The 15,807-nt window shown below is 36.3% G+C and overlaps 1 long non-coding RNA gene across 1 annotated transcript; it reads left to right on the top strand.

Annotated features, from left to right (window-relative positions):
- The first annotated feature begins 8,711 nt into the window (after positions 1-8,711).
- LOC130997686 (uncharacterized) lies at positions 8,712-9,918 on the top strand. Its single transcript, XR_009093148.1, has 2 exons — positions 8,712-8,974; positions 9,506-9,918. It is a non-coding gene; the product is annotated as an uncharacterized LOC130997686 (long non-coding RNA).
- The last annotated feature ends 5,889 nt before the right edge of the window (positions 9,919-15,807 follow it).

The following is a 15,807-nucleotide window of genomic DNA, read 5'->3' as shown; positions in this document are numbered from 1 at the left end:
ATGAAACATTATATATTTAAAAGAATATGTCAATTTATTAGATATTACACTAAATCTAGCTATTTGATATATATCTGTAGCTATTTGATAAGGCTTATAAATAAATATCTCTATCCAATAAAATATACTACCTCCGTTTACGAATTTTTTTTTCTACTTTTCCTTTTTGGGACGTCCATAAAGAACTTTCTACATATTTTTTGACTATACCCTATCACTTATAAATATCTCATTTATCATTACTTTTCAACTTTTCACCATTATCTATACTAATTAAAATACCCTTTCACCATTCTCAGTACACTCAACAACCTTTTCTCCACTCTCAATACACTCAACAACCTTTTTCTTAAAATCCGTGTTACTATCTCCTATGAAGTTCTTTCATGGACGGAGGGAGTATTTAGAAGAGGGGTGATAGCAAAAAAATCCATGAGCTTTTTCCATTTTCTGATTTTTAGGACGATCCTCTAATTTGACTTTCAAATACATTAATTTGTAATTGAATCACAATTTTCCCACAGCGAGAACCTCCGGTCAAATTAAAGCTGACGTGTCTCCTATGTGGCAAAATCGAAATGGACGTGTCAATTTTCTTAGATGAAACGACGTCGTTTTATTCAAAATTTAAAATAAATTATATTTAATTAAGAATAATTAAAAATTTAAAACCGTAAAATTCACACGTCACCCTCATCCTGCTCATCCCCCCACCCCCCCAACCAACGCACCCAGACCTCCTCATCGCCACCCTCTGCCGCCGCCACTTCCTCCGCTTCTCTCTCTCTCTCCTCCACTCAATTCCCGGTGGATTCCCAGCCATAAAGCCACAACCTGAATACCCCTTCCTCTATCCCCAGCCGACGACAGCTTATCGTAGCGGTCGATTTCCTCATCGTCAGCTGCTGCTGGCACGCGGTGGAGGGGCTGTTGACGAAGAAGGTGACGCCGTGGTAGACCGACGAAGATAATTGAAGCCAAAAATAAAAAACCTGCGGTGAAGAAAATTGCAGAGATCAAAAAGCCATACCTCGTGTTTGGGTTTGGCGGCGGTTGAAGGTCGAGGGAGATGGGCTCGGCACCGGTTGGAAGATGCCATCGTTGGAAGATGGAAAAAGTAACGTGGGTCGACATCCAACGACCAGATCCGCCGATGATCCACCTAGATCTGCCGCCACAACCGCTTGGATACCCCTCCCCCTATCCCCAGCCATAAAGCCACCACCGCTGAAATTTGGTGTCTAAAATTTGTTGCATTAAGTTTGTTAGGTCCCTTGGGGTCTCGAATAGGTGTATGAGGGAAGGGGAATACACATATAGGCTATTTTTCAAACGAAAATAAACTGACACAACCTTTTTTAGTTAAAAGGGTTTTCCAAGACTTAGGTTGGCGACTGATATTGAATACTCTTCAGTAAGGAGTTATCAGTTAAGTCAAAGACTTTAACATGATACATGTTAGGCTTCAGTCGAGTTTGTAAAACAGATGAGTAATATGAATCTCACTGACTATCCGAAGATTTATCAGTTCGACTAATATTACTGGCAGCGAAAAACTTTTCTTTCGAAATAACCTTTGTGATTAAACAAGTTGTCAAGGTTTATGCTTCACTTTGCTAGTAATCAGTTTAAGTTGATAAAACGTTTGTACACAGATAGGAAATATAAATACTGAAAGCGATAAACAACAAAGGGATTTTTAAGTGGTTCGAAAAACACTTCCGACATCCACGGTCAGTTGATCAGACTGACAACTTCACTGGGCTTGTGCTTACGGGTGCACAGCGAACCTAAACAACCGAAGATCCAATCTTCAGTACCAACACACTGGGTTGGATTTCTCACTCTTAGCTTCACTGTGACAAAACTATGCCTTTCCGCAAAGACTAAGATCTCTTGGAGTCAGAACACTATCTGAACTCCTTACAACTCAAACACTCAATTCGGTCGGTTGAAAAGAGGTTTGAAAATTTGCCAACTAGATTACAAAGAACAGGTTCTCTGTAATCAGTTATACCTAGGCTTTGGATATACAATATTTGCCTAAGTTCTAAGAGAATGTATGTAATCAGCAGTGGCTGATTTTTGGCTTTGTGATTCTCTTCTTCGATTCAAACTTTAGAATGGCTTTGAATTGCTGAGTGATGAATTCGGCAGCGTTTCAGCTTATGTAGTTGAATCAGTGAAGAATGAAGTGATCCTCGAACTCTATTTATAGGAGAGGTCTTGAATAGATCCGTTGGCTGAAATGGTATTCAAGAATTCATCCGTTGGAGATAGATTCGAACTTTACTGAAGCTTCAATCTTCGAGGTTCCTTTGTTTGGTGAGAACGGCTACTTTGAGAGCAGGAGATACGACGTCTCTGAAAAAGTAATCACCAATAAGGAAGGCTCTGCAGAGAAAGGACGATTCTCGAAATCTCTGCATTTAATGCGGCTGTACTTCTGGAGTGCGTGGCTTCCTTTAAGCTTTGGAGCTTCAGTCCGAGGAAGAATGTTTAACTGATACTTGACTTTAGTATCAGTCCGCCGAATCCACGTGGCTCGCATTAAATAATCAGTCGTAACTGACTCTTGGACTGATTAGTCAAATATCAGTATTTGACTTTGCCTTAATCATCACATCAGTCGGCAACATCAGTCTTCAGTCTTCAGTCCTTCGGCTTCAGTCTTCAGTCTTCATAACAACAACTATACTAGGAAAAGAACTCTAACACTTGAGTTCGAACTGTTCTAGTCTATTACAAGTGAAACTTATTGATTTTGGTATCATCAAAACTAGGATTATAATATTTCATTAAGTTCCCAACAAAGTTTTCTTTGTATTAGAACCTATATATAGCCTATCTCATGTATAGAAACATCGGGCTTGAATATTGGATCAATTGATAATATAGAGTTTGAGAATTGAGTTCTCTTTCTTAGTTTATTCTTGAAGTCGAATTTAGCATCCTCTCTTGTTTCATTTTCTTTCCTGTTTTCACCTCTCATCAATTTTATATTAACCATGAAAAGAGTATTTAAAAAAAAAATTGTTAATTACTATATATTGTGAAATATATTACAATTATTCAACTCTAACAATTTATTAATATGAAGTTCATAGATTGTGTGCAATTGACATTCACCTCTCATCAATTTTATATTAACCATGAAAAGAGTATTTTTTTTAATTTTTTTTTGTTAATTACTATATATTGTGAAATATATTACAATTATTCAACTCTAACAATTTATTAATATGAAGTTCATAGATTGTGTGCAATGCACACACTCTCACTAGTCTATTATAAATTGTTTTACAGAATTTGATTTGCTTATTATTTTATCATATATACTTAATTTAAGATCAATTTTTTAATTTATATATTAAACATATAATAAGTCTCTAAAATATATTATGGTTTATGTTTTTATATTTTAAAATTATTTAAGTAGTAGTATTCAGTAGAACTCTTCATCCATATACAAGTTACTAATTTTTTTTTTCTGTAAATTTAATACTTAGAATTACGATACAAAAGATTTATTTAGTTTGATTAGTAACTTATTTTTTTCTAGAATCCTTAGAATTAAAATTAATTATTTAAAGATGAACCCTAGAAAATAAATATGAATTTCATATCAATTTTTTTTTCTTTTTTTGGTCGTGTTTTTTTTTCTATGAAGAAAAAATTAGGTGATGCTCATTAATTAAAATTAGTTTTCAAAATTAAATTTAGATGATTTTTTTTGTTCAATTTTATGATATTTATAATATTATATTCAAACATTATCCAATAATTGATTTAAAAATATATTAAAATAATAAATATTACTACAAATAAAATAAAATATAAATTTATACTTATAAAAAATTACTCCTATTTATTAAATGAGCAAAATTTTGAAGTAGCCAAAATGAAGAATAAAACACAATTTATAGCCACACATTGAAAAAACATACAATTTGGCCATTTTGATTGTTTTGGACATTTTTACCCTTAATGAAGCGGACCGGGTAGGATCAGGCACGCGGTTCGCGTGCCGGGTCGGGTTAGGCACTTATGGCACTATTAGTGTCATAAGTGCCAAGATTTTACTTTGGTTTTATTTTAGATTTTCGTTGGCACTTATGGCACTAATAGTGCCATAAATGCCAACGAAAATCCAAAATAAAACCAAGTAAAATGGTCCTTTTGGCACTGTTCCATAAGAGCATTGGCAACGCCTACACGATAGCAGCTTACTCGTGTAAGTCTGCTATCGTGTAAGCGATGCGGGCCGAACTTACACGAGGGCTACACGTTCTATCGTGTAGCCCTTTAAACGGTTGAAAATAGGCGCGTGTTTTACACGCGCCTTTAGAAAAAAATAAAAAAAATCGATTTTTGAATTTGAAAATTGCTTTGACTGCCTCGGTCTCCGTGACAAATTTGACCGTTCGATTTTTTTTTTTTTAATTTTTTCTTCTATTTATATTCTATCTTCCTCCTTCTTCTTCCTCACTTTCACTCCACAATTCTCCTCATTCACTCCACAATTCTCCCCTTTCAATCAACACTTCAAGCCTCTTCTTCTTTTTTCTTCCGACAATGGCGGAATTCGACCACGGTTCTTCGTTTGATTCATCCGACGGTGTAGCTCATGCGATCATGGAGGAGATAGAGTTGCAGAAACAACTGCTTGTTCACATCTACGCCCAGCCGGCGCCGGAGCCGGGACATGCGAAACGTCCCCGGTCTTACGTCCACCGTGATAGAGAGGAAGCCCATCTACGTCTTATGCAAGACTACTTCAACGACAATCCGACGTACGGCCCTACTTTTTACCGACGGCATTTTCGAATGCAGAAGGAGCTGTTCTTGCCCATCGTGGAGGCTGTTCAAGGTGAAGATACTTACTTCCAGATGACCACTGATGCAATAGGTCGGGACTCTCTTTCCCCGTTGCAGAAATGCACGTCGGCTATCCGCCAGTTAGCCACCGGCGTCAATGCGGATACTTTTGACGAGTATCTCAAAGTCGTCGACTCCACCGGGCGTGTATGCCTCAAGAAGTTCTCCAAGGCGGTCATCTGGGCTTTTGGAGCCCATTATCTGCGCCGTCCAACGCCGAAGGACATCACACGCCTTACCCAGATGCACGAGGCGCGACACGGATTTCCCGGGATGCTCGGGAGTCTTGATTGTATGTATTGGGGGTGGATGAATTGCCCTAAGGCGTGGCACGACGCATATACACGCGGTGATCAAGGGGAGCCAACCTTGATCTTAGAGGCCGTTGCATCCCACGATCTGTGGATTTGGCATGCCTTTTTCGGTGTCGCTGGTTCGAACAACGACATCAACGTTCTCAACCAATCGCCTCTCTTCGCCGAAGTGTTGGATAGAACTGCCCCGCCTGTGCTCTTTCAGGCGAACCATCGCTACTACCAGATGGGCTATTACTTGTGTGACGGCATATATCCGGAGTGGCGTTGCTTCGTCAAGAGTCCACCGATGGCGACAAATCAGAAGGAGACGATGTTCAAGAAGATGCAAGAATCGGCACGAAAGGATGTCGAACGTGCCTTTGGAGTCCTTCAAGCACGGTGGGGAATCATTCGTAGTCCCACGCGGAATTGGTACTTGGAGCACCTTCGAGACATCATGATGTGTTGCATCATTCTCCACAACATGATTGTGGAGCACGAAGGTGAAGGAGCAACCAATTGGAGAGATGACGACGCGGGACATGGGGCGTCTAGCACTCTAGCAGTGACTCGACGGAGAGTGGTCGAGCAACCCCAGTTTCATTCGAGGAATATGTCCAAAGAGATGCCCTTCTCCGAGATAGGCAGTTGCACGCCGCGCTCCAATATGATTTGATGGAGCATGTTTGGGCACGTTTCGGACCTCTAGGGCCGGAATAGTTATTTGTAGGATTTGTTTTTATTTTATTAAATTTTATGTAATGTTTAGGATTTCAAAATTAATGCAATTTAAATTTGAAGTAAATTGTGTAATTTAAATTTATGAAATTAAACTTAAATGAAAAATGGAAAAATCAAAACTAATGCTATCATATAAGCTACTATCATGTAACCCCCAATGTAGCATCTTTACACCATGTGGTCCCCCCCTCATAAAGTAGGCTATCATGTAACCCCAATGCGGATGCTCTAAGTGTCATACGTGCAACAGAAACAACAGTAATAGAATCAAGAAATTATAAATGGATCATCTAAACCCTAAATGGAACATCTAAACCCTACGGAAAAGTGTTTAAAATGCTTTTGGCACTTATGGCACTAATAGTGCCATAAGTGCCAACGAAAATGCAAAACAAGATCAAGTAATAAAATGATGCGTATGACACTTATGACACTATTAGTGCCATAAGTGCCATACGCGCAACGGGCGCTGACTTTTCCCCGCTAGCGCGCAACTCACCCATAAGCTTCCAGCGGCCGAGTAAAAAAGGCAAATTAATTAGGCATATATACCACCTAATTAATGGCTATATTTTGATGTTTTAAGATTAGATGCCAAAAATTGATTTCAATCTTCATTATGGTCATTTAACTACATTGTTTCTTATTAAAATACGTCTTTCTCTATTGGTGCCAAAAAACAATTGTACGATTAAAACCAAAAAAGACTTGCATAAGCTAACAACATTAATCTCCACAAATGTTTTCTTACTCTTTTCAACAGACTAAACATGGTTTGATAAAATATTAAAAAGCAAAAATAAGTAATTAAGCAATTGATGACTTACCATTATACGAAATTCCAACCAAGTGTTAAGATATTTTACTCCATCCATCCCATCAATATTGGTTCACTTTCATTTTCATCTCTCCCATCAATAATACTTATTCATTCTAAAAAAGGAAATTATTAATTTCTCTTATAAAAAGTTATGGGCTTCGCCACTTTCTATCACTTTTATTTCTTAACCACTTCTTTTTAATAATCATGTTTAAATTAAAGTATGGAATGATATTTAGTGCGATGATAGCGGGTAGTAGAGGCGTGCAATGCAGGTTCTAAATTTACTGTTCCGAGCAATAATTAATGGAAAGCAAAACAGTTGAAGAGCCCAAAAAAATCCTAAGAGGCATTGATTAAACTCAATGGAAACAAAGCACATGCATCCGAATAAGTCCACTTAGTTTAGAGGATAATTTCCATTTATAGTCAAAATACAAAGAACCTATCCATCTCCATATAGTTATGCAGTTTTCTGCAAAATTCTCTTAATCTATCGTCGCAGTGACGCCTACACAGTATCCCACATCACAAACAGACAAAGCAATGGAGACGAACTAATACTACTAGATACGACTACGACATGCATCCTTTTCTTCTACCATATCCATTCCTACATCTTTATCTATCAAAACATGCATGGCATCATGAATATTAATTCAACAAGTTAATTTGGATCAGTTACGTTGCAGAGGTTGATAAATGCATCTTCATCAGATAAGACGACGGACGAAAAGTTGAAAATTGATAGCTCCAAGCAACAAATATTGGTTTTTCTCAAAAATAAATTAAAAAATATTACATTGTTGTTGTGGCATATTTGGATCGACACTCTACTTTTTTTTTCTTTCTGAGTTGATCGTCCACTTGTGTGAAAATTAACATCATGGTCCATGCATATATGAAAGCGATTAGTCAGTTGGTATCAAGTTCTCAATCCCTCAAAAACAGAAACATTGTTTAATTAGCGCATGCACCCGCTGATAATTAGTGGAGACTAAAATTACTTTTGTCAACTAATTATATATATATAAAAGGGAAATTTATAAGAGTTGCATCTACCATTACTACTACAATTTCGCTCATAGTCTAGGTTTTCCACCGTAGACTATGTGCATGGCGACTGTAGTGAAAAAAAGTAGTGTACAGAAACACCCTCGTATAGTCTGATACCATAGCCATACAAAGAAAAAATGAAGTTTAATTTATACCGAACATGGACTACGATGTCTCATGCACATAGTCATGAATCCGTAGTCTGTGTATACGAAAGACTATGATTTCTTGGTTATACACTACAATATAACGTAGTCTTTGTATCATAGTCTGCAATTTTAAGTTATTACTTTATTAACTGTAGAAAAAATCATAGTCTACGATGTTAAACCATTTAAACTACAATCATCATAGACAAAAGTAAAAAAAAATGATGCACGTACCCTTAAGCCCATGTTTGGCTCTTTGAAGTTTGGAAAGAGATTTAATTAATTGAATACATTACTTATTGTAATGAATTAACATTACCCTTATTTAGTAACCCAATCGCCAAATTTGTTACTCCTCAAAATAGAGGAGAAACAAAAGAAAGGGAATCCATTACAAGTCATTCTTTTTTATTGTTGAACCAAACACTCAATAAAAGTACTCCCTCCCTTCACCAACTCGTGACCTAGGGGAGGAAACACGGGTTTTAAGAAAAAACGTATTGTTTATTAGTTGAGTGGAGAAAAAGTGTATTGTTTATTGAGACCCACCAATTAAAAAATATAAATAGTTACTAAAAATGGGTAGGACACGAATTGGTGGACGGACCAAAAAGAAAATTAGTACACGAATTAGTAGACGGAGGGAGTAACAGTTATCATTAACATTCCTCCCATTATTTGATTCCATTCCATTTTCATTCATCTACTTGAACCAAACAAACATTAAAAAATGATCGTATCCGTAAGCTATATATATATCTCAAGTACATGAGGATTTTCAACAGAAAGCCAATATTCTTCATGTGGATCTAACAAAGCATATATGTCTGGTGTCTTTATTTTGCAGTATAAGTGATTAAGTTCTACAGTTATGATTGATCATATTGGCTATTTACCATAACATTTTTATGTTTGAACACCTCATTATATGATCTTTTTTATGTTTGTAGTATACCACTCCGCGCTTGACTCGTGAGAAGTATAGGAAGAAGTCAAGAACAAGAAAAGAGATTGAAAGATTGTGAGCAACGAAGGTTAGTTTTCTTTTATTCTAAAATCAAATGGCAGCCATGATCATATTTAAAAATGTTAGATGAGCATGTATCTAGGTAGTAAATGGAGATTAGGTTGGGGGATGGTTGTGTTCCATCCCATTTGTTGCTGTGGTGATGGCTTGGAGCCGCGTATGTGTTTTTGTTTGAAAAATAAATATTATCTTTAACATTGAGATATAGATAAAATACTAATTCAATTTTAGATCCACCTTTTCAAGAGGAAGAAATGGTTATGACTATGATGGTTAGTGAGACACCAGGCCAATAGATGATGACAACACACTAGTTCATCCAGAAGGTGGGATGATAGATATTGATGAGATTGGGGAAGAAACTGATGAAGACATAGTCTTTTCTGATGATGATGATGATGATGATGATGGTGATTATGACGACAATGATGAGTGACAGGTCTATTTATGTATAATTTTATATAAGTTTTGATTAATTGTTGTCCTTTTTTTTTTTCAAATATCACCTTATAATGTGTATATGATAATTTATGAACAGATATGAGTACTAGATCCCATCGTGGCCGTCGTGGAGGTTCTAGCAGTACAGCATCATCCCGTGCAGCATCATCGACTTTGCCAGCATCGGCTTCAGATGTAGAGTTAGAGCAAACGACATCTGATGCAATTTCAAACAATGATGGAAGGATATTTCGAGGACGCCTGAAGGGTTTGTCACTTTATAATGAGATGCTCCAGCAGTTCTTGAGGTCCCAGCAGTCGAGGAGTAGTGGCTCGGGAGGTTCTTAGCTTTCATGTAGTATATTTAGTACATTTTGATACATTATTATGATATTTCACTTAAAATGTAGTTTATTTAGTAGTACTTTTTATGTTATTATGATATTTACACATAAACGTATTGTTGGATATTGAACAATGTCGAATGAATTTTAAATTATGTTTAGATTATATTGTAATTGGATTTATTGATAAACATGTTGTCGTAACTAGGTATATTAAAAATTAAAATGAAAAAACATAAAAAATCAAACTTTACCGAGGGATTACCGAGAGAAACCACACTCGATAAATTTGAAAAATATAGCCGTAAATTACCGAGAGAATCACACTTTTCGGCAATATAGCACATTTACCGAGGGATTACCGAGGGAAATTTCCCTCGGTAAAATTAAGGCACAAGCCGACATTAGACCCGACGAAACATTACCGAGACCTAACTCCCTCGGTAAATCACTCGGTAAATTTACCGAGGGAAAATTCCCTCGGTAAATTTTTGTAATGACCCGACTTTTTATTAAGGATTATATACTTTTAATTACTGATTTAAGGATTTATTATGGTAATTAGAGTTCAGCATCCATTAATAAAATACGAACTTATATGAATTTGATAATTTATATATGTGATGATTTATTTTTTTTATTTTCAATAGATGATGCACTCAAAATATATTTTGAGTCCATTAATTTATTGTGGAGAATTTAACACTGAAGTGTTAAATATGAATCTTTTATCGATTGTTTACTTAAGCCCATAAGTAATTTATTTTATGTTAGAAGCAAGCTCAAATGGATTTTATGCTTCAATAAGAATTAGGCTTATATGTCTTAATGTATTTAAATGAGTTTGGAACCTTATAATTAATATATTAATCTCTTAGATATTTTAATTAGAATAATGGCAAGCATGCTGAATCCTAAAGCATGCTGAAGAATTTTGAGCGCATGCTGAAGAAATTCTTCAGTCATACATGCAGGCTGAAAGGGGTTCATACCTGTAAGTTGAAAAATTCCACAATCCTCATCCATCCAAACCACCCCATTTTTCTTTAAAACCACAGCCACTTTCACCATTCTCACACCACCATTTTCAACTACTGCAACCCAAATTCACAGCCAATTTTAAGGTAATGCAACAAAGAAATTTCTGTATCTTTCCATTCTCTTCCCAAATTGATTCCTAATTTTTGTGATATACAATATCTGCAGAGACTATTATCCACCTACTCAAGGTATCATCACCCTCAGGGAACCACCAATTCATACCAATTCATACGGCTGTTCTAATATTTCACAACATGTTTACATATGCACATATGAACTGAAATTTATAGACTAGTTCAGTTTCAAGAAAAGAATTTCAGATTTCAATAAGCATTTACAGTATTTGATTTCTGCTCAAAATCCTATGCTATTTTGTGAACTAAATTGTGGCTTGAACCTACTGTGTGTGTGAGTCGAAATCAGAGGGGACGGCAGCCGCGGTGGCTGCCGGCGGTCGACGGTCGGCGACGGAGCCGAGGTGGTCTCCGATCTGCCAAAGAGAAAAAAAAAGAGATGAGTATTTCAGATTTTTAATTTAGAAAATGAAAAAAAAGGGGGGAAAATAGAAAAGGAAGAAATTAGGGCTTACCTTAGGCTACCCGTCGATCCAGAGAGAGAGACGAGAGAGCCGAGGGTGGCGCGGCCTATCGCCGCTGCTCCTCCGGCGAAATCCGTGGCGGCGACGGTTGGATCGAGCAAGAGAGAGAGATGATGAACAGTGTTCGTTTCTTGAGGTTAGAGAGAGAGGGAGAACAAGGGGTGGCCGTGGCGTTGAACGGCGGCGGCGGATCTGCCATGGAGGAGAGGCGGAGGCGACGGAGCGGCGGCGTGCTTGCGCTGCTGCGCCTGGTTCCAGCGGCCGAGGGAGCGAGGGAGTCGAGGGTGGCGACACCTGGTGGCTGGTCGCGGTGGCCGAAGGAGAGGAGGGGAGGAGGCGACGGCGAGGCGGCGCGCCGGAGGCGGCGCCGCCCTCAGCCGAACGAAGAGAGAGAGCAGAGAGAGTAAAGAGAGAGAGCAGAGAGAGTAGGGAGAGAGAGAGCCGAGAGATAGAGATAGAGAGAGAGGCGCATTTGATGTGTGTGTGTTGAGTGTGTTTTATTGTGTGTGTATATTTAGGTTAGGGTTTCAGCCGGGTTTGGGCCGGGTTTGAACCGGGTTTGGGCCGAAAATATTGGGCTCCCTCTTGGGCCGATTTTATTAATTGTTTGGGCCGAGACTTGGGTCGATTTTAATTAAATTGTTTGGGCCCTTATTTAATTAACAGATGGGCTTCGATTTAAATGTTTGGGCTCGGCCCTTTACAAATAAAATCTGATGGGCTTCTTTTAATTAAAGGATTTGGACCTATTTTAATTAAATTGTTTGGGCCTTATTCAAAGAAAAACATGATAGACTTAATTTATCTAATTAATTTGGGCTTATATCTATTTAAATTATTTGAGCTCTTAATTATTAATTTAAATTGAGCTTGATTAATTTAATTATATATTGACCTTTAAATTAATTATTTAAATGGAGTTCTTTATTTCAAGTATTTATAAATGGATTATAAAATGAAATATTTCGAGTTAAACTCTCATTTAAATTAATTCTTTTCAAAATGACTTATTAATATGGATTATTTGAAAATGATTAAATGATTTTAAAAATAAGAAAGCATGATCTATGATGATATAATTTATCTATGTAATATTATAGGATTTGTTTTTAAATGACGGAATATTTGACTTGATGACATAAATAGAACGAGTTATGATTAATGCGCATGTTGATGTTCGAATAAATAGTTTCGAACCTAAATGATAGTTATGTGATAATGTTTTGAGTTTAAGGTTTTGACGAGATAAGATTAATTCTTTCCAGTCCACATTAATTATTACTTGGACTCCTATTATTTAGTAATAATGGGTCTCGAATTTATATTACTTGGGCTCCTACGATTTAATTGATTAAGTCCAATGATATTTATTTATTTAACCCAATAAGAATTATTATTTTAGGCTTCTTTATTAATCCTAATTATTTTAATTAGTGATTAATATTAAAATTTACTAATTATTTTAAGGGTGATGATGGGCTCACTTATTGGGCTTCATGATTTTATTATCTTGGGCCTCATTTTTTGGGCTCTAGAATTTAATTGATGTTGGGCCTAATTTTATTAATGCACTGGGCTTCGAATTTGTTCTTTTGGGCTCGAATTAAATTCCTTTTGGGCCTTGATTATTTTATTTTAATTGGGTCTTCATAATTATTCTATTAAGTTTAATTAGAGAAAATTTTAAGACTTACTAATTATTAATTAGTAAGTGAATTAGATTATTTTAAGATGAGTAGATTATTAAAGATTAATAATCCGACCTCATAAGACGAGATTTAATTCCTTAAATAGGATTAGCATCTCATAATTTAATTAAAGGAATATGAGTCATGCATAATCATTTCACGCATCCTCATTTATTGAGATTTTTCGAGAATTAGAATCTTATTTTATTTTCTCGGATTAAAGGTCAAGCACCAGAGTTAGAGCTAAACCGTGAGTCTGCTATTCAGGTAGGCTTTCTATGTATAAACTAAAATTATATATTAGAATTGTTAAGACTTTATGCTTATGAATTTAAATGATATTGTCAATGCCTAAATGCTTTATGTTTTATTATTAATTGCCTATCTGATGTTAATCGAATTCGGATTCTGGATGGGACCGCAAATCCCTTCGGAATTAGTGTACACCTTGTGATCGTGAGTCATCTAGCGGGTTGGCCGATCATAGTGTCCGTAGAGGGAGGCCTCCCTCTCGGCACGAGTTACTGATATGGTGATTAATGATATAAAATACCTGCGCGGGTTATTGATGAAAGAAATGATATTATGTTTGGTAAATACGAGTCTTTAAAGGAAAACCCTCGTATTTTACTACTGTTGAAAGGCTTGACAATAAAATATTATGCATATATGTAAATTTCGGCAAGTGTCCACTAAGTACTTTTGTACTTAGCCCTGCATGTATTTTTAAATGTGCAGGTTGAGCTGTGATCGAGGATGTAGTGTGCAAGCGGAGCTTCTGTCAATCTAGGATGAGTACCTCAGAGTAGAGTATATGTCTTCATACATATATTCAAATTATTATTCCGCTGCGAACACTGATTATGTTAAGATATTATGTCAAACAATATGTATTATTTAATAATGTACTAAAACTATTGAGTACCCCGTTTTGGGATAATATTATGTACGATCCCCTTGTGGCCTTCATTGATATCTAGATATTTCGATTGATTTCTTTATACAAGTCGAGTCATCAAGAAAACGAATATGCCCCTTTCTAAATCCCGCTCCTAAATTCCCTCCCTTAGTCGCGGTTTTCCCGAATTTGCTATCCTTAGCAAGTGCGGTCGTGACAATTTTTTACCGACATTGAAAATAATGACGGGGCGTTTTAATCGGTGATATCTCGGTAAATATTTTACCGAGGGAAAATCGTGCATTTACCGAGGGAATATTCCCTCGGTAAAAAAATTATTTTTTGTTGTGTATATATCTCAAGTGTAAATACTTTATATGTCAAGTACAGTTACTTTATAGTTTAAGTGTAAGCGGATTGTGGTTTGTACATTAATATATATATATATATATATATATACACACACACACACACACACACATATATATATAGATATATATATATATATATATATAGAGAGAGAGAGAGAGACAGAGAGAGATAAACAGGGTTAGGTTTTAATGAGATTGTTATTTTTCGTGTGATGTGAGACTAATGAATAAGCCAGTATATATATAGTGATAAATAAGGTAGTATATAGTGTTGAATAACGATATTAAAAAAAATTAATAAAATTTTCACTCCCTGCGGGATTTGAAAACCCAGGTAAAATTTTTTCCCCTGCAGATAAATATCGCTATAGGATACATTAAATCAACACCTACAAATCAATCTAAGATCTCATCATATATGAGGATCTCATTGGAACTATTCTCTATATATATATATGAGGTGGTCTTGGGTACAACTAGGTGTACCGTACAAACGGGTTGCACCCGTATCCAGACCCTGACCTGCACCTTGATCCAAATCCGCACCGCACCCTGACCCGAACCGTGTAAATGGTACTATTCGGTTATATATACAAATGACACTGCCAGTAATTAACACTATTTTGTTATACAAATAAGACTGCGTATAAATGACACTATAACATTATAAATGACACTATGTATAATTGACACTATTCAGAAATATAAATGACACTTCCTGTAATTGCCAATATAAGATTGTAAATGACACTATAACATTTTAAAATGTTACAGTGTCATTTATATAACCGAATAGTGTCAATTATAGGCAGTGTCATTTGTATAACTGAATAGTGTCATTTACACGATTTGGGTTAGGATGCGGGTCAACCCAATTGTACGGTGCACCCGATTGTACCCAAATGTGTGTGTGGGGGGGGTGGGGGGAGGTTAAAGGATCACGTGAAAACTACATCTTTTCGTGAGAACGGAGAACCATGAACAAACACATAATATATATGAACAACATATAATCAGATCGTGAACAGTTTAATACTCCCTCCGTCCATGAAAGAACTTCCTAGGAGGGAGTGACACGGGTTTTAAGAAAAAATATTGTTGAGTGTATTGAGAGTGGATAAAAGGTAGTTGAGTGTATTGGGAGTGGTGAAAAGGCATTATAATTAATATTGGGAGTTGTGAAAAGTGAAAAGTAAGAGGATTATAAGTGGTGGGGTATAGTCCAAAAATAGGTAGGAAGTTCTTTTGTGGACGTCCCAAAAAGGAAAGATATGAAGTTCTTTCGTGGACGGAGGGAGTATAACATGTATACAAGATCTGACCATCTCTTGTTCGTGTATTTTATGTATATATCACAATCGACTTGACAATCTCTTATTCATGTATTATATGTGTTTCTTCATTGTTCTCAGTTCTCATGAAACGATGTGGTTCTCTCTCTCTCTCTCTCTCTCTCTCT

This window comes from Salvia miltiorrhiza, chromosome 8, assembly GCF_028751815.1.
Source record: "Salvia miltiorrhiza cultivar Shanhuang (shh) chromosome 8, IMPLAD_Smil_shh, whole genome shotgun sequence".
NCBI classification, from domain to species: domain Eukaryota; kingdom Viridiplantae; phylum Streptophyta; class Magnoliopsida; order Lamiales; family Lamiaceae; genus Salvia; species Salvia miltiorrhiza.
Note: the sequence above shows the minus strand (reverse complement) of the source record. Positions and strands in the feature narration are given on the sequence as shown.